Source organism: Fringilla coelebs (assembly GCF_963513975.1).
Source record: "Fringilla coelebs genome assembly, chromosome: 3".
Lineage (NCBI taxonomy): Eukaryota > Metazoa > Chordata > Aves > Passeriformes > Fringillidae > Fringilla > Fringilla coelebs.
In genome coordinates, this window is record NC_140030.1 from 78,033,890 (window position 1) to 78,058,996 (window position 25,107).

Sequence of the window (25,107 nt, forward strand, 5' to 3'; positions counted from 1 at the left end):
GCTGAGAGGTGACATGGCCAGGACAGCCGACCCCCACTGTCCAAAGGGATGTGCCATAGCATATGGTATCATGGTCAGGATGAAAACGAGGGGGAAAGGTGACCATGGGCCACCGCTCAGGAATTGGCTGGGCATTGGTCAGCAGGTGGTGAGCAATTGCACTGTGCATCCCTTGTTTTGTATATTCTACTTATTTTATTATGATCCCTTCCTTTTCTGTCCCATTTAACTGTCAGTATCTCAACCAACAAAATTTTACTTCTTTCCAAAATCTCTCCCCATCCCACAGCTGTTTGATCCTTAGTTGCCAGTGGAAATCAAACCATAACAGGTACCCATCACTACAAGGAGAAAATTGGGTTAAGCTGGGTTAGTCAGCTGTAAGAGAGTAGCTTCGTAGCCATCACTCTGCCCCTGGAATCAGAGTAAAGCCTTCAATAAAGCCTTCCTTTCCCTGAAACACTATTGCTGCTGTGTTACTTTTTCCATGTTGGTGGCATGAAGCCCTGGGAGGTGGGACAGGAGGCAGGGTGTGGAGCAGCTGCACACATGCAGGGAGAGTCAGACTGAAGGTGAAAGGAACAAGCAGGCAACCAGGACCATGCAAAATCAAGTTCTGCCAAAACAAATTGAAGAGGTGTCCCAGTGCTGGCCCCTTCCCAACAAGCTGTCTGGCTACTTTTCTTGCTACAATGCTGGAGTCGGGTCTCAACAAGCACACGGAAAAACAGCTTCACAACAGTGGAACTGCTCTGTGGGGCACACTGGAAAGTATGACGGGAGAGAGGGAGAACATGCACCTCCAGGAAGGATCAAACCAGCATAGTTTGAATCTGCTTTCCATCAGCTCCCAGCAGAAGATGGTTCAGCATCATTGCATAACCACCAGCCACATGGCAGACAGACAGAGGTTTCCAGGAACAGCTGCACCCATGGGTCCACGTATGTTTCCATTGCAGCTGTGCTCAGAATGAACATGCCAGAGGCCTCCCTGTCTCTCAGCACACTGCTCCTCAGGCTCAAACAGAACTCTCCTGCTTCCTACCCTAGAGGCAGCAACTATGCTACCTGCCATCTCATCCCCACTTACCTGGAAAAGATACCAGGATTTGAAATCAACCCTCATGATCTGAGAATTTCCATAAATAGTTAAAAACTCACAGGGCTGCCAAGCAACTTTCCCTCAAACAGGGACTTACAGATCCAAAGTGACGACGTGTCCAAACATTTCTGGTCGTTTGTCTCCGAATCAGCTTTCTCCTGTCAGTATTCAGCAGCATCTGGCCAACAGCTCCTGAAACATGAGAAAGGAAACTTGGTGTCAGTCACCTATCAGCAGAAAACATGGAAACAACCAGGCATGCTCAGAGCAACTCATAGCCAGGTGACAGGGCAGAAGTCAATAGCAAACTCTACACTATCAGACTGCTATCTAATGCCAGGTGAAATGCCTTCATTTCAAAAAGCTCCATGTCTTCAATGTATCCCAGAAAGCACAGGTCTTTTAGCCATCTCTCCACCGAGCAGGCTGCCTGCGCAGACTAGTAACTGACCTCGGAAAGGCAGCTGTTTTTTCTACATAGCTCCGGCGGTCCCTGCTGCCCCACCTGCATTCCTGTCCACCATCAAGAATCCAGTTGCTGCCATTCTGCTCCAACCACTCGTCCACACCAACCTAATTTTGTTTTGCAGACATCCATGCAGTGAACAGCACGGCAAAGGCATCCTCATCTACAACACCCGAGCATCTCTTGCTACCACAGAGTGAGAATACCGAGGTAGTTCAATTCACCACACCTCTGTTCAGAGAGGAGCAGATACTCTGCAGAACAGATGGAGCTTGTGCTCCAAAGCAGAAATGGATATAGGTAATATCCAGAAATAGAAGAAGGCACTAATTCTGCTCATCACACTATTCACAAGTCTCTCTCTGAAGGAGCTTGCTGTCAAGTCCACATTAAGACTACCCTGTAGAAGCTCAATTTTAGCCTGGAGCTACAGCAGGAGGCAGCTCTTCAGCTATTTTAATTAGCACTGTAATACAAGAGGAAACTTAAACTCCCGGTTTTTTTTTTTATTCATCCTTTCCACCTCTCATCAGTAATGCTCCTTAACATTTACAGTCCTCTTTCTACCAGTCTATCACCTGCACTAGGTCCAATTCCATTGTCTTCTAGCTATTACTCACCGTTGTTCCAGTAGGATTTCTAAGGTCACTGACAATAACAGCTTCACTGGATTGGCTTACTAAGGGCCACAAGGCTCACACTGACAAAACACACACAAACTCTTTCTTCACAGGGACACCATGTCTTGGTTACAGCTGGGACAGAGTTACTTTTCTTTCTGGTAGCTGGTACAGTGATGTGATTGGGATTTGGTATGAGAATGATGTTGGTAACACACTGATGGTTTAGTTGTTACTATGCAGTGCTTACTCTAAACTCGAGGAATTTTCAGTTTCTTGTGCCAGTGACAAGGTGCATGAGAAGCTGGGAGGAAGAATAGTCAGGACACCTGACCAAGCTCAGAGGGAGCACAGTCAGGACAGCTGACTCAAACCAAGCAAAGGAATATTCCATACTTAGCAGCATCATGCTCAGTACATAAACTGAGGGGAGTTGCTGGGAAGGGCCAACTGCTGCTTGGGAAGAGGCGGTGCATTGGTTAGCGGGTGGTGACCAATTGCATTGAATGTCCCTTGTTTTGCTTGGGTTTTATTCCTTTCTCCCTCTCTCCACTACAATTGCTATTATATTTTACTTTATTTGAATTACTAAACAGCTCTAATCCCAAGCCACAAGTTTTACTTTTTTCCAGTTCTCCTCCCCATCCCCCTGAGAGCAGAGGGGAGAGTGACCAAGTACCTGCATGGTACTTGGTTGCCAGCTGGGATTAACCACAACACAGTGACAGAGTGCAGCTGCACAGGCAGCACACAAACTTGACTCTAGCTGACTTTACCAGAGAGCATCCCTCAGTCTAAAATCCACTTGCAGGGTAGCTCTGTCCTCTGTGTGATCTGAGAAAGGCAAAACCTTTACCACACACCACAAACAGATGTCATCTCACATGGAATTGCTTAAGACAGTTCTGTGGGCCCTGTACAGAACAAACAGCCACTTGGCATGCATACAAAACCACACCACCACCCATGAGCATTGCTTTATCTCCAGTAACAAGAAAGAGGTCTCTAGCAGAGAAAGGAAGGTTCAAACAGGAATGCTTTGGACAAAAAGGGAAAGAACAAGAGAAATAAAAAAAGCAACATTTGTAGGCACCTAGTGTCTTCCTCATATTTGGCAAGTATCTTGAGGTCTGAGGTAGCCTAAGATTGGTTCTAAGACGCACACAACTTGTGCCTGCTCATAGTTGCAGCAGCTGAACACTCCCTGCAAAGAGGCAGAGAACTTGCAAGCTTTTCTTCATCATCACCTTTTCTTGTGTTGCCTTTTCTGACCTTATTAAACAGCCTTCTTACCAGTGCTGAGGGTCAGCAGTGTCCCTTCCTCAAGAGAAATAGCATTTCTTTAGTGCTACTTTTTATTCAGAAAGATAAACTTGTATTAATGAAAAAATACATTCCATAACACAATCACAGTCCCATTTGTTTCTCATGCAACACTACAGAAAGATTTTTTTGTGGCTATCAGAGTCAGCACACTCCAAACACTTGCAGGTACAATACCCACAAGTCAAGAAAACTAAATGTCCTGTGACATATCTGATCACCACAGTTAACCTGGAATATTGCTCTCTGTGGGCCAACCTATGTTCTGCAGGCATATCCAATACAGGATATTGGCACATCCTGCTTTAGCAGTTATCAATATTGCCTGACTAGCTTCATGAAGAGCAAACACAAGAGAATTTTGTCTAGTTGCCTTCTTGTGCTTATGGATAGAGGAAACCTTAGATTTCAGAAGTCTCAAGCCAGACTACCTGAGAAGCTGCTGCAGAAAGCCTGACCAAGACTACCAACCAGGGAGATGGACAATGCAATAACTGCACCAAGGGATGTCTGTCCAGGACAGGAAAACAAGCTGTGTGAAATTCAAAACAGCACCTGTAGACTGCTGGTGCCAAGCACAATAGAAAAGGACTGCAAGGTTATTAAAGGGCCCTTTAACATTTAATGAGAGAGATCTTTTCATTCAGAGAAGGCATCTCAAAAGAATGTTCAGATCCATTCTACTGCTGGCTGTGTTGAAGCTCATTTTAAAATAAAAGGATGACAGCTCCAAGTGGAGACTCACATCCCAGTTCTGCCTGTATGTTAATGCTCAGGATTCAGAGTTGAGTAATAGCATTATAGTGACTCTTGGATTAAAATAGAATTTCAGGGGGATTATTGCTCATTCCTGCTTTTCCATACCAATTAACCTTGACTGTTAGGCAGAAACCTCTGTTCTCTGCATGGGAACAATTCCAAGAGTGATCAAGAAAAAGGGATCAGGCTAGCTGTTGGACAACAGTCCAAGTAACAAGCCCTACTTAACACCTAACACATTTCCAAAGAAAATGAAATCCCTGGACTCCAGTCATACATAGTTCCTGTTGAATGGAAATACCACAGGACATATCATGTATCAGTCACATCCACTGCACCATGCAGAATTCTCTTAAAAATTATCAGAATCACACTTCTCTTACAGTCCTGCTCTCTCCTTCCATAATACAAATATCTCAGTCCCCATAATTCAGTTGCACTCCACACCCTTAAATGTGCATTTTATTATCTACTCTCTGCTGTGTTAAGAGTAGCTTAGCTCCCCTAATTCTTTTATAGAAGCCAGGACTGGTCAACATTGACCAAGAAATGCTAGCATCACCAACGTGTAACTGGAACAGAAGGCAACAGCTGATTAACATCTGAACAGGAACAGGACAGGAAGCAAAGGACCAGAATTCAATCCCCAGAAGGAATGTTAATGGAGAATAAAAATACCCAGGGGAGATTTTGACCAGGAAATGAGCACCAGCTTTTTAATACATATAAAGCATAGAACCACCATTAATGGCTACACCTGTAATTGCACAAGAACCAACTCAGCAAAAGGTCATTTACCAAGCTACCTTTAGCACAGACAGCTACATCAAGGGCTAATGACAGCTTCTCATTCAGAACTGCTGACACACCAGAAGCATGTTTAGTTTGTTCAGTGATCCTTCCAACTCTCACAAGGTAGTTTAGGCTACAAACTTTTAGTCTCTTCATCTTAGCACCCTGGGTTTCATGTCCTTCCTTACTCTGTCTTATCTGTTCTTTTAAGATCTCCCATGAAAATACTTAGGGAGTACATTGCTCAGAAATTTAAAGAAATACCAGAACATTAGATAAAACTCATGGAGATTAGGAGAACTCTCAAAAATTTCTGGAAGTGTCTGGACCCAGCTAGAAAAAGCAAATCTTGATACTCTAACAACATATATGCGGATAAAGCTGATGCTTCACACAAGGGAAACTTAGGAGTCATGGCCTTAAACTTTCTCTAACACAAGCAAGGGAATGGCTACCACAAGCAAACATTTGAAGAGAAGTGGAAGAGGGAGATTTCTGTAGAAAATCATCATGCAGGAATTCCTTTCCCAGACCTCTGTCATATCCTGTGCTGTGTAGGAGGGGAAGAAGAGGGGGAAAAATCATATTACCTTCCCAGAGCATAAAATCAAAAGGCATTTAATTAGGACACGGTAGAAGCAGCTTAAATTTTTCAAATACTGAAAGGCAGATTCTCAGCCCCTCTAAGTATTCCCTGAGTCTCACACAACACCCAGCAATTAATATCAGCAGCCCTCTTGTTTCAAGCTTTGGTTCAGAAGTTCTGGGCAAATGGCAATCTCCATCTCTTCAGTGCCAGGAACTGAATGTCACTGAGCTGCCCCTCTAGCACAGATTTAGTAATGCCAGAGAATGCTTCATTGCTGGAGCATTCAACGATACACTTGCCACAATCTACTCTCCAAAACATGCCCTCTGTCCGAGACTCTCAGTGATGCACAGATGGCTGACACACTATGCAGTATCTACACAGTGGGACAATGGAGCAGAGCACATTATTTGCATTATTTACAGAGGACAGATGGACAAGTTGCTACAGTGACCTAGCCTACAGAGCATCTGCAATGCTGAGGAGGCACTAAGTCCAGCTCTAATGCTTGCAGGTGCTGACAAAAACAAATTCAAAAAATGAAATGGCTGTTTACAGCAGTCAGCTTTATTCTGAAATGCTATCACTACAACCACGCTTGCAGAGTAATTCACATGCCAGTTTTGTTCCCATAGAGCCTTTACCAGCAAGCAGAACACAAGATGTATTGACTAGATTTATCCTTTTCAACCACAAAGAGAACTGACATCTGCAGTACTTACTTATTCCTTGGCCATAAGTTCTGTATGCGTGTAAGTCACAACATATAGCAGGTGGCACATACTGCTGGGAGACAGATCAGGAAGGAAACAGCATCAAAATTGGGTGACAATTATTTCAAGCTATGGATGAAGAAAAGTAGCAAAATTCAGCTCAAACCTGCTCAGCCATCTGATTTTTTTCTAACATTAAACATTTGTGCCAGGTTTTAAGATGTTGCTTTTGCTGACTGAACAGACAGGACACTAACCACATTGCCGGCACTTTTATTGGTAGGCAGAGGACAAAACTTAACATTACAGGGGTCTCACATCTGCTCTAGACAGGAAAAGGCCTCATTTACAAGGAGGATCAAGCTACTTTAATTGAACATTACAGCTAAGAATGACCAAGTTGTACAAAGGCTCACAATGATCAGTTCGCCCATCCTCCACCAACATGCACCACAACAGGCTCTTTCATTCCATGATCACATGGCTGCAGCCAAACATGACAGACGGTTCAGCAAGTAATAAAAAGGATCAGCTTTTTCCCCAAGGTCTTGTCTACATATACACTGTACTAAATTAAATTGACTTAGAAAATAATATAAAGCAGTATAACGCTCCTGGGCAAATGTTCTTAATTCAGTTTAAGCGCACTTTACATTGAAACAACTTAAGTTAAATAGATAGATACAAGACACAAACTAAATTAAGGATGCCTATACAGGATTGCTGCACTAATATAATCACAGCTGTCTCTAATCTGATTAAGTCAAATCAGTACAACTTCCCTGCAATGGCAAAATCCTTACTGATATTGATGTTAACCCTTTTTTGCACTTTTCTACTCCCAAAGGTTTTGGTTTTTTGTGTTCGGTTTGAGGTTTTTTTTCTTCCAAAAAAACCCAAACCCACAACACTGTGGCCTCTGTCCAGTCAAAATAAGCTAACTACACTACACAAGGTATATTAAGACACTAAAGGTATTGACATTTATATGTCTTGAAAATTTTATTAATCCTATGCCAAATAAACATCATAACAGTGCTCAGACCAGTGCAGCTTAATATTTTCTCTACTTTCCCCAAGCAAGATGGAAAAGGTGATCACAAATACTCACACTGTACACTGTTTTCCATACTCCCACAACATCCCTGGAGCAGTTCCAGGAAGCCAATGCTCCCCACTTGCCCATTCCTAAGGGTATGGCTCACCAACAGTTTATCAGAGCGAACTGGAGTGTGGAGTTAGAGCACGTTATCTAACTGCCCCCAGGCAGAGTCTCACTACTGACCCTCTTCTACCAACATATGTTTCCTGTTAACCGTGGGGCAAGCACATACACAAACCAAATCCTAGGTCACAGACCTAACATGCTACAAACCCACACTCTAACATCATCTCTCATCTCCTCAGTTCCAACAGCGTTTCCCCAGGAAACATATTTCTCAAAATTAAATTTCAACAATTCTAAAATTAGTAGCGTTCTTTCCATTCCTCATTAAAAACTATTCGAACTCTTCCTCCTGGATACCAAAATTCAATTTACCTTAATTCTCCTGGCACTCTTTCATCTCTACCTGCTTTTTCAATTGTGTCTCTTTGAGCTTACCAGTCTTCCTCACACCCATACAAGCAACACAACCATTTCTCTCTCCTCAGGGCCACCTTCTACGGCTGCCTCTGAGCTACTATGTGTAGAACTACTTCCTCTTCAGCGCAAATTTTCCAAGTTTAGGACCGAAAGATATCATCAAGAATCCTCTCAGAGACCCCTGAAGAGAACTAAATCCCTCATTGGCCTTCAGAAACTAAATTGTACCACAACTTTGAATAAAGTGGTGAACTGTCACTTGAGTACACAGAGCAGCCCTGAAATCAACCAGAACTGTAAGTTCTTTTCTTTTCTTTTTTTTTTTTTTTTTTGAAAGAGCTGTTTTGAAGCCCAGATCACATGGCATCAAAGACTGTAGGTACACAAGAGTTTGGCTGCTAAGGGAACCACACTTACACATTTACACATTTTTGGTTTATAAGATTTAAACTTCAATTCTCAAAGGGCTGCAGATATATTTTTGCAATAAACTGTTTGGTCTTAAGTCTCAGCTTCACACTGGTGTAATTCTAAATTTATGTGGACCCACACCAAGTCTAGGATTCATTGTCACCATAAATACACGCAAAGAAGGTAGGAACAATTTCCTTTCCAGAACTAGAGGAATTGAGGCACTAGGACAAAAAAACAGTTTTGCATTAAGTTGCAAGTTAAAGAAAAACAGACTCAGCTGTCATAAGAAAGAACTGCAAAAAAGAAAAAATCAGCAAGACAGTCTTATCTCTTGCACCTAAAACAAGAATGATCTGGGATAGAAAAGAGAAAGGAAAGTGTGCATCAGCTAAACACCTACCCGACAGCAATTGAGTTGAATAGCTGCAATTCTTTATAAGAACAAATAAAGCAGCAGCCCTGATCCAGTAGTAGAACAATATTTGTACTATACTCAATTTTTTCTGCTGCTGGGGTTTAATCCCAGCAAGAATCATTTTGGTTTAATTAGCTTTTCCCTAGCAGATGGTCAGATATGAGAGGCAGAGAATGGTACAGGCTTAACTGTTGGGGGATTGTGCAGCTGCATCTGTAGCTGAACAGTTAGCATGTCCAGGGGTCCAGCTGTAGTTTGCACAACACAGGCCATCTCTGCCATTAGCCAAATGTCAGCTTCCTCTTTTTCCAGATTATGTATCAGTCAGAGGCACATCCAAAGGCAGGCAAATAATATGCAGCTTCACTACCAACCCCTTTCACAGACAAAATCCTCAAATCTTCATTATCTGGAAGTCCCTCTTTCTTTGGTGACAGAAGCACATTCAGATGCATTGCCATGGGAACTTGAGACATCCTCTGTACTATACATCAGAGAAGATCTAGCACAGAAATATTTTATGATCTCTATGGCACTGAATACATACAGCAGTCAGCATAATGTAGTAGAACCAGTGACACCAGTGTTGTGTGAGGACAGCAGTGGGGTGCTCTTCAACCAAGCTGCCTGAACCTCACATCACCTACAATGAGCAATAACTTGCTGTAAGCTGGCAGGGAAAAGCAGAGCAGCACTGAGAGATGCAAAGTGATGTTTGAGGATAAAACCATCCAGCCAAAGGGATGAGAGAGAAAACGGGTCATCACAGCCCTTTCCCAAAGCTGATTATAGCCCGGCCCTTTCTCTTCTCAGAGGTTACAATTGGTGTTGCTACCGACCCCTTTGCAAAGCAGGATTCCTACCAGGCACAGAGATCTCCCACTTAACCCATGTCACAACCACTGCCAACTTTAGAGGCTAAAACAAGTATTCGTCATTGACTTCTACTCAGCCTCTGGATCCAGGCACAATACTGAGTGTTAGAGCATGCACTCCTGTACACACTGCAAGCAGTCATCTCAACAGGCCACAAAGGCAGAACAAGGAGATGGCTTTCAAATCCATGCTTTTGGCCTAGTAGATTCAGAGCCTGAGCCAGGGGCAGGAACAGGCACAAAACTTGTCTCAACTCTGTAAATAATACAGCAGCATGGCTCCTGAAGCAGCATGTAACCCTGGAGCTTCTTCTCTCTTTTTTGTGGTGTGGTCCTGTAGTTAATCTGCCTCAGTTTGCCTTGCTTGTTTGGTTTGGGTTTTTTGGTTTTGCTTGGGTTTTTTTAATGATTCTATTAGTCTTCAGCATCACTGCATTACTGAGAGATTTCATTCTGAGTTCTGTTACAGAAATATAACATGGCTTAATCCAGCTTAGGAAAAACAAACAGATCCACCCACCTATCTTTCACGATGACCTCTGTAAAGCACGCAACTGACTGCCTCCCTCCCCGTTCCCCTGGGCTCCAGTCAGTCCTTTTAACAGCAGGATCCCAGCCACAGCAGAGGGGATCACAACTTCACCCCCTGCCCTGCACAGGGAGGCTGCCTGCCACCAGCAGTCATGGGCTGCACTGCTTGTCCTTCTGTACATACTGCAGTGTACCTCCTAGGTTCACCTTCCTCCTTTGGAGGGGGATAACTACAGATTCCTCACTTGTGACCAAGCTGGGTTGTTTCAGCTCTTCCCTCAGACACAACTTCTCTTTGTGGCAGATGAGTCAGAGAGAGTTCCCATTAGCTACCTCCTTCCACATCTATCATCATTGCTAGCACCAGTGCTGTTCTTCAGCCGGAGATAATTATGAGCAGCAATTGTCTCAAGGGGCAATTGCAGCAAAGGCCCATCACTTCAGTTTTACCACAAGGTCAGCTTCTACAGTCCACTTCACATCCCCTGCCTGGCATTGCTCTTGTAAAACTGAAATGCCTTTACCACTGTTGTCCTTTGGGATAGCATAAGTCCATTTATTATTCTAAGGTTAAGGGAAACCACTCCTTTTTAGTAATGCTAGACAGACAAGCTCCTCCCCTACACAGGGCTCCCTCCTGTAGATCTCCCATAAGTAAACCCTATGCAGCTCTTCAGAGAGCAAGCAGGGAATGAGAAATAGTTGAGGTACAAGTGAAATCACCTACCCTCAGAGAGGCTCTAACTGAGGACTAATAAACCCCAGATATCTTAAAGAAAGCAAGCCATCACATTCCAGGTACCTTTTTTTTGTCAAATTTCAGACAACCCAAAGAGCTAGTAGCTCACTGCCAATCTAAGGGCAAAGACCATGGAGGAATGCCAGCATATAGCCAGGCAGATGTTGCACAGCCAAAGTGTTTGCTCAGTATCGACAGTGAGCTGTTCACTCACGCCTTCAGCTTCATGCAGCTGCACGAGCGCGGCTCTGCTGAGTCTGTGACTCTGGACTAAGGAATGTCTCAACTGGACAAACACCACATCTGCTGCCGGCTTAAGGTGCCCAGGATCAGACCAATTCCCAATTTTACCGTCCAACCATAGCAGTGCCTTCTGCTCTCTGTTCCACCAGGGGGAGATCTAGCTACTTGGGAGGGTTAGAGCTCTAGCCAGAGGAACACATTGCCCAGACACGGGAGCACAGAGGGCTGGATTCCTAAAGTCTTGAAGTCCAGCGCAGGGAAGCCAAAACAAGGACTTAGTGACTTTCTCCCCACAACATATTAAAACTCACTGACAGGATGAAAAAGGCCAATAATCAGCTGTACTTCCTCCATGGCCAACTTCATATCTATTTCATTCTTATTCCCTCACTCCTTTCCTGGCAACTGGAAAGTGTCAGCAGAAGCAGTGTGTAATCCAAAATCAGAGATCCATCTTCGCAGCCACAGCCTGTATTGCATGACAAAGCTGAAACAGGCAGTATGGCAATGATTATACACACTTAAATGTTCTATCAGTAACGTGCCACACAATCCAATTTTACACTTACTTATATTTTACTACCACCTCCTGTTGCTGCAGGGCATATTGTCCAGTCTACCACTACAGAACAGAGGAAGGAAAATGAAGATTCAGACAACACGCTCTCTCAGCATCCAAGCCCTAATAGTCACATATGGAGTCAGGGGCAACTAGTTTGAAATGAAATGCACAGTTTACATGAAACCAAAAGAGAAGAGAGCCCAATGTGAATAACTTCCAATTGTTTCACAATGCTAAGAGCCTTGGAACAAGTAACATTCTCTTAAATACCTATCACTGAGATCCAGCTTTGAAAAGTGATACAGCCTTCTGGAGAGAGGGTGGCATGGACCTCTTTGCAGTGAGTTCTGCAATGACTCATGTGGTGAGTGTGGGGACTGCTAAAAAGCAAAAACTAAGCTATAGAGCCAGAGAACTTCTGAGAGCAAATTCTTTCATTCCTACTACTATCTAAGGATGGCAGTAGGGAGGTGTTCTGCAGAAGACTAACTTTAATAAGGAAATGACTGGCAGCAGAATTTCAGGCTACCAGAAATTGCCAAAAAGGAAACTACAAAAGATCCAAGCAAATGGGGTAATGAACAGCCCTGGGCTTACCCAGAACACAGAAGATGGTCTGCTGTTACTTCCACAAGCCTTGCCAATGGGCTGCCCATAATGACACAACCAAACCTGACCACATTTCCCTGTGCCAGGCAAATGAAAGACTTCTACAGAGGACAAGGATGGCTTGCATGACGTGTGCATAGCAAACTAGTGACCATTTCTCAAAACAGATACCATGTCAAGGATCCCCAAATAACAGCTACATCCTGATCTGCCATCCTTCAGCAAACTTCCTGTCATCAGCTCCTGGTTACCAGCTAGAAAGATTTTCTAGAAGAAGCTGGAACATAACATTCACCCACTGACTCGGGGAAGCACTCCTGCCCAGGTTAAATCCCAGAGCCATTCCATCTCCAGGCAGATATCTCGTGTACTGAGCAGAGCTGCATGGCACAAACCACTCAATCATCTACTGACTGCCAAGAGCGCACAGGCTGCAGGGGGGACCAACCAACCTTAATTGGCCTTATCGGTGTAAATTAAACCATACAACACACCCAAGCAAACAGTCAGTTCCTTTGGAGAAGCAGGCATGAGTTATTTTGCTGCAGCTATAAAGGAAACATTGCTGCTAGGACATGCCCCTGGAGTGACTGTGCCGCTCAGCTCTCCCGGTGCATTCCTGGGGTTGTTTAGTATGGATTCAGCTCCAGCCTTTCCACAAGCAAAAAGTCTGAACCCTGAATGCCATCTGCAAACACAGCCAGACTCCACCTCCTGCATGCCTGCAGGCCACCAGGTGTGGCCAGGAATGGCACAAGCTACACACAAAATACACCTTTGATGTGGAGCTGAAAGCATGTAGCCACGGGGCATGAACAGCACGCCGCCCGCCGCCGTGCTGACTCCCACTGCAGGAATGCGGCTGCAACCACAGGCCAAGGAAGGCAAACACATTGCATTCCTCATCAGGCAGAGAAGGAAAACAAGTAGCAAGCCCACACACCCACCCTGCTGACACCCGCCATGCTCCCTCCCCACACTGCCTGCACGGCCACTGTCAGGACCTTAACGACAGCTTCAGCCCCTAATTCATTTGTGTGAGGGTCGAATTCTCCAGGCAATTTCTTGAGCCAATGGGACAAGAAAGGCAGGAGAGTTCTCAATTGGGCATGCAAGCCAAAGGGAGAAGTGCTGCCACAGTCCAGGGCAGGAACAGCTCTGTGCACTAGCCTGGGAAGGGAATTTCCCTGACTCTTTCTATAAGACATGGGACAAATATAACACTGAGAACCTCTTGAGTTAAGGATGCAGGGCTGAATAAGAAGTTGACTTTGGGCAACAGGGATGCTTGGAAGGATCCAGGTCTTTTTCTACTCCTAGAAAACCATCCTACCTTAAGTCAAGTAGCTTTTCTAGGATGGAGGCACTTTCTCATTACCCTAAAATCCTTCTGTAAGTGCTTGTCTCCACGGCCCACACACACAGATTTGACCTTCACAGTACAACATTCTTCCACTACAGCACTGACACTGGGTCATTTCAGTGATCAAAAGAAAAAAAACTTAATGTACAAGTACCCAAGACATCAGGTAACCTCTTATCTCAGAACCTCATCATTACAGAGCTGCAAAGAGACTCTGTGCTCTAGTCAGAAAAATATTATTCCTCCTTCGTACAGCACTCCTACAAATTCTAAAGCTTTACAAATAATTCACATTCTCAGATATGAAGTTACTCTGAAGGATGCCTCAGATGTGAAACTGTCAGCAGAATTCTCAAGACTATATTGGGAACTCCCCACATTGTGAATCTGCACTTACTCTGTGCAACACAACTAAACAACCCACTCCTGAAAACCTTAAAAATCCATCCCAGTGCTAAGGACTAACTCTGAGACTCAATAGCCAGTGCTCCCTCAGCACCAAACTGGAAAACCAACCCCCTCAAGGGCACTGAAGCAGGAATGTATCTGACTCGAACTTAACAGACACAAAACAGTGTCAGGAAATTCAGAGAGGACCAATTAAGGGCTGAAACATTGTAACCCTCTAGGGAACCTAAAAGGGGGAAGGTCAATGTAGCCATAAGCTCCAGAGACATACCCATACATCTAGCAGACTGCTGGAGCAGGAATGATTTATAAGGCTTGCGGCCCAGCTGCTCCACACCCCACATGTGCATTTCAAGGCCCTCACAGAGGCAAATGATCTGATATTAAGTAACAAGACCAGACCAGACCTAGGTCCAGTAGACTTTCTCATGCCTGTTGAAATTCAAGGCCTCAGGCTACCTGTTCCCTTCATAAGCGGCAGTAGCTCCAGAACTTGGAAGAATGAGGCATGGAAGGCCAAATTTACCAATAGATTTTTATCAGGAGATATAAATAGAAGCCTGGCTGGATTTATAGATTAGGTGTCTAAATCACTGCATGCAGGAGAATGGGCTTCTCCCCCTTAACCACTCCATACCTCTCCAACCCCAGCCACCAAAAGAAAACCCATTTCAGACAGGACAGAAGCCCCTGCTGTTCTACACATTGCCAAGGGCCATCCCTGTGCAATCCACTTCGATGGTGATGGCACTCCAACTCCACAAGTCTCAACAGTGCAACTTGCAATGGCTGCAGCTCTCACAGAATGTAGGTCTGCCTGTTTCCCAGAATAGGAGCTGCCTCTACAGCCTCTCCTCTCCCTTCCCCCACTACATCTTTGCTTTTCATAGACTCAATACTGTTTCAAGGTACCCTCATCCTGCCACCGGTGGGTGGGTGAGTGGGGGAAAGGGGCCCTTTATAATTGTAGTGTTGCAATCTGCCAGCCCGGCCAGGCAGCCTGTTCCCGCCTGCACTGTATTAAATACCTTATAACTGATTACACCCCCATGGGGCATGATTAGCAGTCTTCAGAGAACAAAGTCTACTTTCATAAGAATAAGAACAGACACGTACTGCTAACCTACTACACAGCTGGGCAGGTGAGGAAACAGGGAAGAAAGGAGGGTGTGGGGGGGGGGGGGATGAGTTAACTGTACTAACTCTATTCCTCCCCTTCCTATCCTGGCTGAGTTGAGACTTCCACTGCCCTGAACAGTAGTACACCTCAGACCCACACAGCAAGATTCACATAACAAAAGCTCATAAACAAACTGCTGCCTGTAGAAGTCAGGCAAAGTCCTAACCTGGAGAGGCAGGGCCTCGAGGCAAAGCGGATTGAGCTTTGCTCTGGGTGACAGCAATTCCTTCACATCAGTTCCCAGGGAAAGGGAAGGGTGAATTCCAACTTCAGTATCAAAAACACGAGAAAGTAGGAAAGCTCAAAATACCATCACATATCCACGCCCCTCTCTAACCTCTGTACACATCTGAAAGGTCTACATAAGTAACAGCAAAACGTCTAATTCAATCTGGAGGTCAACAGCTCTCCAGGTGATGATTTTTTTCTTGTGGAGAGAGAGGAGATAGCAAAGAGGAGGAAAGCCCTCTCCATCTGAGATAGGTAATAGGGATCCTCAAACATACACTGTCCATATGCGATGCTGCAACAAAGAACCACCTCAATGGAACCTCAGCCAATCTGACATGAAATGACCTACAGCTCATTAGCAAAGTGCCTTCCAAATCTCAAAATGCCCACACAAACAGCCACAAATATATTTTGGTGCTATCTGGCCTCCATCTCAGCAGATGGAGACTTTCACCAAAAGCAGTAAGAAAAATAAGCCTAGGATCAGCCCTTCCAGCTACTCTCCCCAAACCTCCAACAGACGTGAGCACAGCAGAAAGCTCCAGGAACCTAGTCTTATTTGAGAGAAAAGCCCATTCAGAAGCTTCAATAAAATAGTAAGAAGTCTCCTAATTGTGTCATATTGGAAACAAACACCTGCTTTACCCAGAGCCCGCTGTCTTTGCCCATGGCCCCATGGATGTTCATGGTACAGTCTGGAAGCACTCACATTCAGCTGATGCATCTGGAGGGGACACCCTGCTGACACATTCCACCTGGATTCTTACCCAACCCACCCAAGAAAGAATTCGTTAATGAGTAACCAACCCAGCTGAAAATGATCTACTCATTACTGCTTTACTCAGCAGCTGGTCCTTCAGCCAGCACACAGATCTCTGAACTGTCTAGTCCTATCTGTACAGCAAAACCTGCATATTCACTTTATTACAGCAAGACTTGGAGGTACCAACTGACTTTAGGCTCCAATGTACTTGCCATTGATATAAAGCATCAATCCATCTAGAGTTACATTACCAAACAGATTGTGCTTTCAAGGTTTGGATAAATGGAAGCTTTCACCATAAACATGAGTTAGTCATTAGAAGCTACAGGAGGTAATTTAAATTATCGCAGCACAAAAATAGTTTTCCTTTGGGAGCTGAAGTTGCAAAGCTGTAATAAATCCAAGTGGCACAGTAAAACTTCTTATAAAAGCTTAAAATTAGTTGTGAAGCCCCAAATGGCCTTGCACATAATTTGATTCTGCTACCGTGGGCTAGCAAAAGGGAAATCACTCTTCACACTGTAAAAAAAACACTGAAAAACTCTATCATCCTTCAGCTCCTAGGAGACAGAAGAGGTAGGCTTACATTTCGTGTCTCTATATATATGTGTAAAATACACAGAAGTAATAAATATATAAATAAAATGTTAAACCCACAGAACTAACAATGACTTGTTCAACCCCACACAGTGCTGGGCAGCTTTCAATCAGGCTTCAGAGCTCAAATTGGAGCATTGCAATCCAATGCTCTCTCCAGGCTGCTGCACCCCCACAGATACCCTGTACCCACCCCCATTCCCAGAGTAAATTGCCTTCCACTGCTGAGAAGCACTCCTGCTATTCCAATACTGGTATTCACCACCAGAGCAAGAGACCCCAATTTAGCCCCGCACGGGCCTTCTGCAAACTGCTAATCCCCACTCCACAGCTGCTTTTCAAATGTACAGGCATGAGCAAACCATAAACGATTTATGGCGCGTGGCAGGAAGGCTCCTGGCTCCCTGCGTAGGCGGGGTTTTGGGACAAGATCATGCTTGGACTAATGTTTATATTGCGAGTTGTCAGTCAGGCAGTAAATCACCTCTGGAGCTGCACAGTAATACAGCCCTATCCAGCTGGGGCCTTGACGACACTGAATTCTGTTACAGTTATTTCAGGAACACCTGGGGACCTATTTGCAAAGGCATCATTTAATCATGGAAAAAATGAATATGTTTATAAGTAGAATCTACCAAAATTCTGCAGCCCAGCAAGGTTGATTTGCTTTCAGGAATCAAACCAAACTGGTACAAGACGTGTGCCAAAAATGACTCTCCACATCAGTCATAGAAGAAATTGGATTGAGTGCCTACACAAACATCTAATAACAGAGTGTATCTCTAGTAAAATGCAGTTACCTGAGAAAACCCTTCTGAGCAAAGTCTTCATTTCCCAGTATTCACATAAGTGTAGTGTAAGCAATGCTTAAATTTAAAAGGGAAATAAAGATATTTGGCAAACTTTGGCGCACAAGACACTTTCTGCTGAGAAAAATAAATGCGCTTAAAGGCAGGATGTAAGTTTGAAGTCCATTCTCAAGAAAAGTTACTTAAAACAACTTAATTTTAAGCCCAAACATCCTGTCATTTTCCACTTTTTTCCCGCATTTGAAAATGCTTTTCATACAATACACTGGGTATGAATGTCCCACAGATTAAAGAGAAGGGAGAAGAGTTCTCCGTAATGAAAAAAATATAAATAAAATACTCAAGGGAAAAAAAAAACCCAGAACAGCAGCTTTAACTGCAATCACTATTCAGTTGTGAGAGACCAGATTTCAACTCATCTCCCTAGAATATTTTTAATCTTCCTGCTGGGCAGCAGCAGAGTCACCACTAATGAACACTAAAGCTGCAGGAAGAAATCTGATGCAGGAGACAGAGCAGCAAGGCACCTTTGAGAATTGCAGAGCGCTTCTGTAGTAAGAATATGCAGGTCCAAAACCAGTTACTCTGAGTATGCCAAAATAATGGTCAAAAACCTTACAGCCACAACAATTATCTAATTATTACCTTGGGAAAATAACTTATATTATTTTGAAACAAATGCTATAAAGTAAAACTCGCCTAAGGCTTTTTATGAGCTTATGTGTAATTCCTCAATAGTTAGAGAGACTACCTTATCTGTCCCTTTTGATTTCAGAACCATTTGTGCATGAGTATTACATTAACACAGCGGACAACTGAGACTTTAAGACAAGAGTAAGAAAATCCAGTTATGACTCCTACAACATCCCCAAAGCCAGCTTTATCACAGAGCTAAAATACAAACACACAACTCAACCAAAAACATAGAAGTCACTGTGGGACTTCCAGGTCTGAATTCACTAACCCTTAAGAAATCAAAAATTTAAACCAGTTCTCTCTTGCCACCAGAAGCTGGTCAGATGCCCTCTGCCTAAAAATCAGTCTAAGCCTTGCAGGAAAACTTACTTTCCAATCCTGACCATTTGACTTTAACAGCAATACAAAACTTCTATGAAAGTCAGTAACTGTTTATTCTCAGCTTTTAGCCCTGCCACAAAAGGGTTAAGGACATGTGCCCTAAAGCACATGTTGTTCCTAAAGAGGCCCATAAGGCCTGTACAGGGATCTTGTGCTTCTGTCTCTGAAAACACACAGACTCTTTCCTTCAGTTCCCCTTGCATTTAGGCAAACATTACAAACACGCCGCTTTTTATACATATCTTCATGCCACTGCTGCTTATCTTTATTAGTCCATACATCAAATTGAATTTATACCTACTTGCAGCACTGACGATTCTCCTGATCCTCAACAGACTGGACGTGAGCACAGGACACAAACTGTCTTCACAGACATTATTACATTGAGGCTCATGCTACAACATACCAGAACTCACTTGAACAGCCTTAAAGCCCTGCCTTTCAGACACCTTACTGACCAAAGTCCACAGCAAGACTGCAATGTGGAGAGGTCAAACTCCACACATTCCTTCCCCTCTTACAAACAAAGGGAAGAAGCAGCAAGTGCTCTGCCTGACCACTCAGCATGAAATGACAATAGCTGCAGTCTCCAGAATTATCAGTAAGACAGTCCTCCTCGAGGAACTGCACTATCTTTCCACAGACACTGCTCTTCACCAGCTTAAAATCCTCAACTACCAGGACTAATCAGAGCAGCTGCAGTGCTTTGTGGATTTGTTCTTTGGTTGGTGATTTGTTTTTTTTCCCCCCTAATGCGGTTACCACAAAAAGCAAGGTCAGCGAACAACCTAACATAGCACGTAAGTGATTCAATACCTTGCCCCTGAAACAGACCAATACATTAAGGTGGTTTAGTAGCTGAAGCAAGAAGCCTCAGTGGACAATTATGGAACATACTGCCACTTCTTCAAACCTTTACCTGTTAAGAGATTGGATTAGGTCTGAAAAATACACTTTCTAAAACAAGTTCTTTAACTAAAGCAAGTCTGAACATTTCCACTCCTAAGTGCTTGATCTTTTCTGAAACCCGCTCAGCTCGTAGCCTCAGTGCTATTATGTGGTAGTGAATTTCCACAGATTAGACATCATGTGAAAATACTTTAAAATCATTATTCAGTTTGATGCCTATCAGTTTCACTGAATTGCATTCACCTTAACTGAAAAATACATTCCAGCTCCTTTACCCCTGCACAGCAGTCTTCCTCAGGCTTGGCACCCAGCATTGTTGAAAAGCAGAGGAAAACTGAGCCCACCCAAGTGATGCTTATACTGCATTCCAACCATTGCAAAGCTATTCTCACACTCCTACATGGTTTTCCACGCCATTTCCTTCCTAAGAGTAGCTTGTCCCAGGAGGACACTCCGGAGAGGCTGGCTCATGTCATTCCAACTACAAAACATCCCGCAAGCTGCTGCTTTTGGCCCTCTCTGGCTGAACATATTTGGAATAAAATCTTGCATGAACATCCTGACAATGTAGGGAACGGTTTCTGAGAATGGAACAAACAACAAAGTAAAAAGGAGAAAATTGTCCTAGAAGTCAAAAAGATTCAGGCAAGGTTAGACGTGAGCAAAACAAGCAAATAGTTCCTGGGAAGGCAAAAACAGTGAGGTCTCAGAGTGCCCACTAGCCTTGAACAAGGCAGGGCCTGACTTGCACTCCACAGCAATTTCACCATGCTACAGAATACACAGGACAATGGATCACACAGGGGTCTGCTTCATTTTGGAGTCAGAGCTTGAAATACCCTTTTCATTTCTCCTCCACCGAGCTTTACTAAAGCATTCAACACCACAGTATCTAAGCATCCACACACTTATGGGTTCATCCTCAAATCCCTAGTAAGACTGGTGTTAGTCTTTTCCAAGTAAAGAATGAAGAGTAAGAAACAGTAATGATCTGAACACAATAAATCTGTGGCAGAAATTAGTTACCTTTCCGACCATAACATCTCCTTCCCCTCCAACAAGCAGTAAAGGTATTTCAACTTTAAAAAGTAACATTCTTCCTACTACAGTTACAGACTCAGCCAATCTAGATCTAAGGAAAAGCCCTCAGGTAGGGGAACTGGCAGAGAAACAGGATGGATGATTTCATGCCCTAAGGCATTTGTCCTGTTTGCATAGGTTACACACATAGTCCTGTGTAAAAGAATCTCAGAGAGGATCCCCAGCCCCAGTTACTAGTGATCTGAAATACACACAGCTGGCTTGAATGCCAACAAGCACTCTCTCTGCAAAGGTCAGGGTGTCATACAGAAAGAAGATACCTTCCCAAACAAAAACCCTCAAGCAAGGAGATGAATATACCCAGTTTCAGGACCTTAAATTTACTCTCAATCAAGTCAAGATGGTCAAGAAAATCTGCTCTGTTATGAGAATTCCAGATCCTGACAATCCCAGTAAAAAGAGCAAGATGAATCAAAAAGGTGTCAAGCCAGATCCTCATTCATTAGCAGAGGAATCCTACCCTCAATCTGTATCACATGCAGGCTCATTTGAGACCTCTACATGTTGCATTTCTCCCAGCAGCACATAAGGCAGAGAGTTCTGTTGTTACTCTGTGCTGGAGAAGTGAGGCCTGCGACAACAAATACATAACACAGTAAATTAGTCAGGACATAACCTCCTGAACTGCTTCTTGGGTCTACACTCTAGATGTGGTGACAAATGGAAACCTCAGAATCCAGTTTTCAGTAGATTCTCCATAAAGCATGGCAGACATTTTAACAGGTTAGGGAGCTCACCTTCAGAAAAACCATCAGGCTCTAAGATTCACAAGCATCAAATCAACTACCAAAAAATAAAGTTACATTTTACTAAAACTCGTTTTCTTTGCTACTTCTCAAATAGCTTGGCTTTCTTTGCCTTTTTAAAAACATTTTTTATGCCACACCAGCTGCCACAAGCCCTTTTTCCAAGCCAGCTCTGATACCATTCAGATCAGCATGCCAAACAAAAATCATTTGTCCATCTGACTTGATTTGTTTTACTCTGAGACAAGAAGCAGGCAGATTTGCAAAAGACTACATCTTTTTCAAGGCTTTAGCCTATCTCCCTGACAAGCTATACCACGACTGTATTTAGGGTGGATGGCAGAGATAAGAACTGAGGGTTTGTTGGCTGCAAAGCAAGTGGCTTAGCAGCAGCCAACAAACAACTTGAAACAGAGTGGAAAAGCACGCAAGGTCATCTTTAGTTCAGAAAGCTGGTTTGGAGAGTGAAGAGGCAACAGGTCTTGGCAAGTAACTCATTCCCTCCTGACCCAATGCCTTGTTAATATTAAAGATGAAGATAACCATGGGCTGCCCTTTGGAACTCCACTGGCCCTGCTGAAATTCACAGGATTTCAAGAGCACTGGGTGCCTGGGAAGGAATGAAAACTCCTCTTGATACCACAGCTAAGACCTGGTAGCTTAAGTGCTGATTTAACACCCAGAAGCTAAACCACACCGTATGCAAAGCACTGCTGGGATGGATATAGGTGCTTTCTGCAGTCACCCACTAGGAAGTGAAGAGAGCAAGGAATTGTTATAAAGGTGATCTGATAGTGAACAATCAAAAAAACAAGTTGCTGGGTACCAAACAGCTGCTCCTCTAAACTGGATCTCAACAGTGAGCTCAGGTACACCTGCACCACCCATCACTGGAACAGTTAAAATTTGTGTGGAAAAATAATGTGGTGCAACAAATAACCTGACAGAACAGAGAGCCACCAGAACCACCTTTGACATTGCCATTATTGCAAGAGCAGGATCACCAGAAAGGATTTGATTTGGATTATGGCTGGGCAGACCCCTTGTGAATTATACAGACAGCATGGCTACTTTGGCACTGATAGAGCACATTTAAGATTGCTTTCCCAGATGGCATATCAAGAGCACTGGCTTACAACTTTAATTGAACTTTTCTTTCCAGAAGCTCTTGCTGAATTTCTCAGGGTCATTCCCATTTCACTGACACCCCATGCCTCTCAATTCTGGCAACACAGGCCTACTATGATGCAGAGAACACCACAAAGAGGGCCACTGTTTCAGGTGTGTCGTTGGTATGTTCTCAAAAAATTTGAGAAGTGGTACAAAAAGAACACAGTCTGACTCAGCGTCAGCTCATTCCTGGCTTTCTTACCTGCTGTCTGAAGATTCAGTAAGGATTCATAGCTTCATTTTATACAGGCCCTTTATTCCAGTTCCTTCTCTGAATCTGTAAAACAGAAATGTATAGCTCTGAAAAGTTTTCACTGGCACAGAACTATCTACCTGTGATGGATGATTCTTTTCAGTGGACAAGATCCACCTGGCATCTCTCAGATCTACGTCATTCTCAACCTTGCCAGATTTGTGTATCATTTGCACACCCTGATGCCTACCAATGCAATCTCATGCACACCCAAAAATCTGTGTATTAGCACATAATCCTTTATGCCACTCTAGGCAGAGTGCTCAAGCTCAGAGACAGAAGCTGTACAGCATTTACTGTTCACCTGATTTCCTTTAAAGTCCCCCCATGTTCCCAGAGGCTGCACACTGGTTCTACAGGGGGAAGCATGCCTTGCACTAGAGAGGATGTCCAAGCTGACAGACAATTTCCCATTTACCCTCGCCGAGTCTGAAACAGAGGAATGCGGATTCTTCCCTTCCAACACTGCCTCTACCAGTTACACTCCGGCTCTTTAACACACCTGCTGGCCCAGACTTGTTCCGCTTTGCAGCTCCTACTCCAGCAACGCTCCCTGCAGAGATACTGCTTTCTCATCCCCCACACCACCTAACTCTCCATCACTCAGAAACAGCTAGACCCTGCGTGAACCAGGTTCTGCCTGCCGATCCCGTGCCTGCGCTGCTCCCTTACACGGGTCTCTCCCCGGGAGGAAGAGCTCCGTAACGTCCTGATGACTGAGGCATCACCACCCTTTCCCACGGAGACCGTCCCTTCCCTGGGGCCTCCCCCTGCACCCGGCCCCCGCCCCGCCGGGCTGACCACCCCCCGGCCACGGTGCGACCCGCCCGAACCCGCTGTCCTCGGGGAACTCTACAATTCCTCGCCACACACATGGACAGAAAGGACCACCCCGCTCGCTGGGCGCCGTCCGATGCCCGCAGAGGCCCAGGACCGTAGAGGGCCCCGCCCGGGGCTTCGTCCCCAGCCGGTCGCGCTCCCCGCTCCCCGCCCCCAGAGCCCCAGCTCGGCTCTGACCCGGTCGGGCTCGGCTCCACCGGGGGTCCCAGTGACTTTGCGGCCGGTTCGGCCCCGGTTCGGCCCTGCCTCGGGCCCGCCCCAAACTTTGCCCCCGCCCGGCCCCGGCCCCGCTCTCTCGCCTCAGGCCGCCATTTTGCCGCGGGGCACGCCGGGTAATCCGGCGGAATCCCCACGTCGCGGCGCGGCTGCGTCATCGGACGGCACGCGCGGGGGCGGGGCGGGGCGGTCCCGGCAGCGCGAGGGGCGGTGGGACGGGGACTGCCGCCGTCAGGGCCGGGAACCGGGAATCGGGAATCGCTCCTGCCCCTTCCCGCCTGCCCCGGGACCTGGGAACATCCTGAGGGGCGGCGCGACGGGAGCTGTTAACCGCTCCTGCCACTTCCCGCCTGCCCCGGGACCTGGGAACATCCTGAGGGGCGGCGCGACGGGAGCTGCCGCCGTCAGTGCTGGGGGCCAGGAACCGCTCCTGCCCCTGCCCCTGCCCTTGCCCCTGCCCCTTCCTACGTGCCCCGTGTTCTGAGAAACGACCCGACAGCCTGGGGCGTATCCCAGCCTGTCGCTAGGGAAATAGAAACCAACCGTGGGAGCAGGTGGAGAGGGAGGCAGAAAAGTAGAGTGGTAAATGGAGAAACCCCCCTGAAACCCGCCAAGGACAACTGTCTGCTTCTCAAAGGAGTGGTGCTGAGGACAGCGTGTGCCAGGCAAGAGCTAGTCAAACCCTGACACAATTTGTGAATGTGCTTTGGTATTCATTTGAGCAAAATCTTCCACTGCGTTGTTCTAGTCTTGGGTCTTTGAAAAATCAGTACATTTTAATTTCTAACCAAATAATCCCATTTATTAAACCCTGAGTGCAGACAATTACTTTTTCCATTTCTTTTCATGCCCAGTACATAGACTTACTCACCCACTCCTTCTGTTCCTGTTATCCTTTCTTTCACAAACATCTCATGAATTGATGATTCACATAGTAAACAATGGAGCCTAGTTCTGAGGAAATTTGCCCAGTTCAGAAAAGTCCTGATAGAACTTACATGATGTTCTTCAGTGTACTACGACATTTACAAAGCTTTAAGATTTACATTCAGGTAGTACCACACTCACAGTACTGCAAACTCTGCCCAAATGGTCCCCTCTCTTACA

General features: G+C 45.0%; 1 protein-coding gene across 2 annotated transcripts in view; it reads right to left on the reverse strand.

The window, feature by feature from the left end:
• TJAP1 (tight junction associated protein 1) overlaps positions 1 to 24,094 on the reverse strand; it is a 40,017-nt gene extending 15,923 nt beyond the window's left edge. Inside the window, exons 1-3 of one of the 2 annotated variants that reach the window (XM_084202542.1) lie at positions 23,962 to 24,094; positions 22,894 to 22,968; positions 1,200 to 1,294 (exon numbers count right to left, since the gene is read on the reverse strand). The gene's annotated coding sequence lies outside the window, so the exon portion shown is untranslated. Of the gene's footprint in view, positions 1 to 1,199; positions 1,295 to 22,893; positions 22,969 to 23,446; positions 23,517 to 23,961 lie in introns of those variants that run through there. The other variant, XM_084202543.1, reaches the window with a different exon arrangement.
• Positions 24,095 to 25,107: the final 1,013 nt, after the last annotated feature.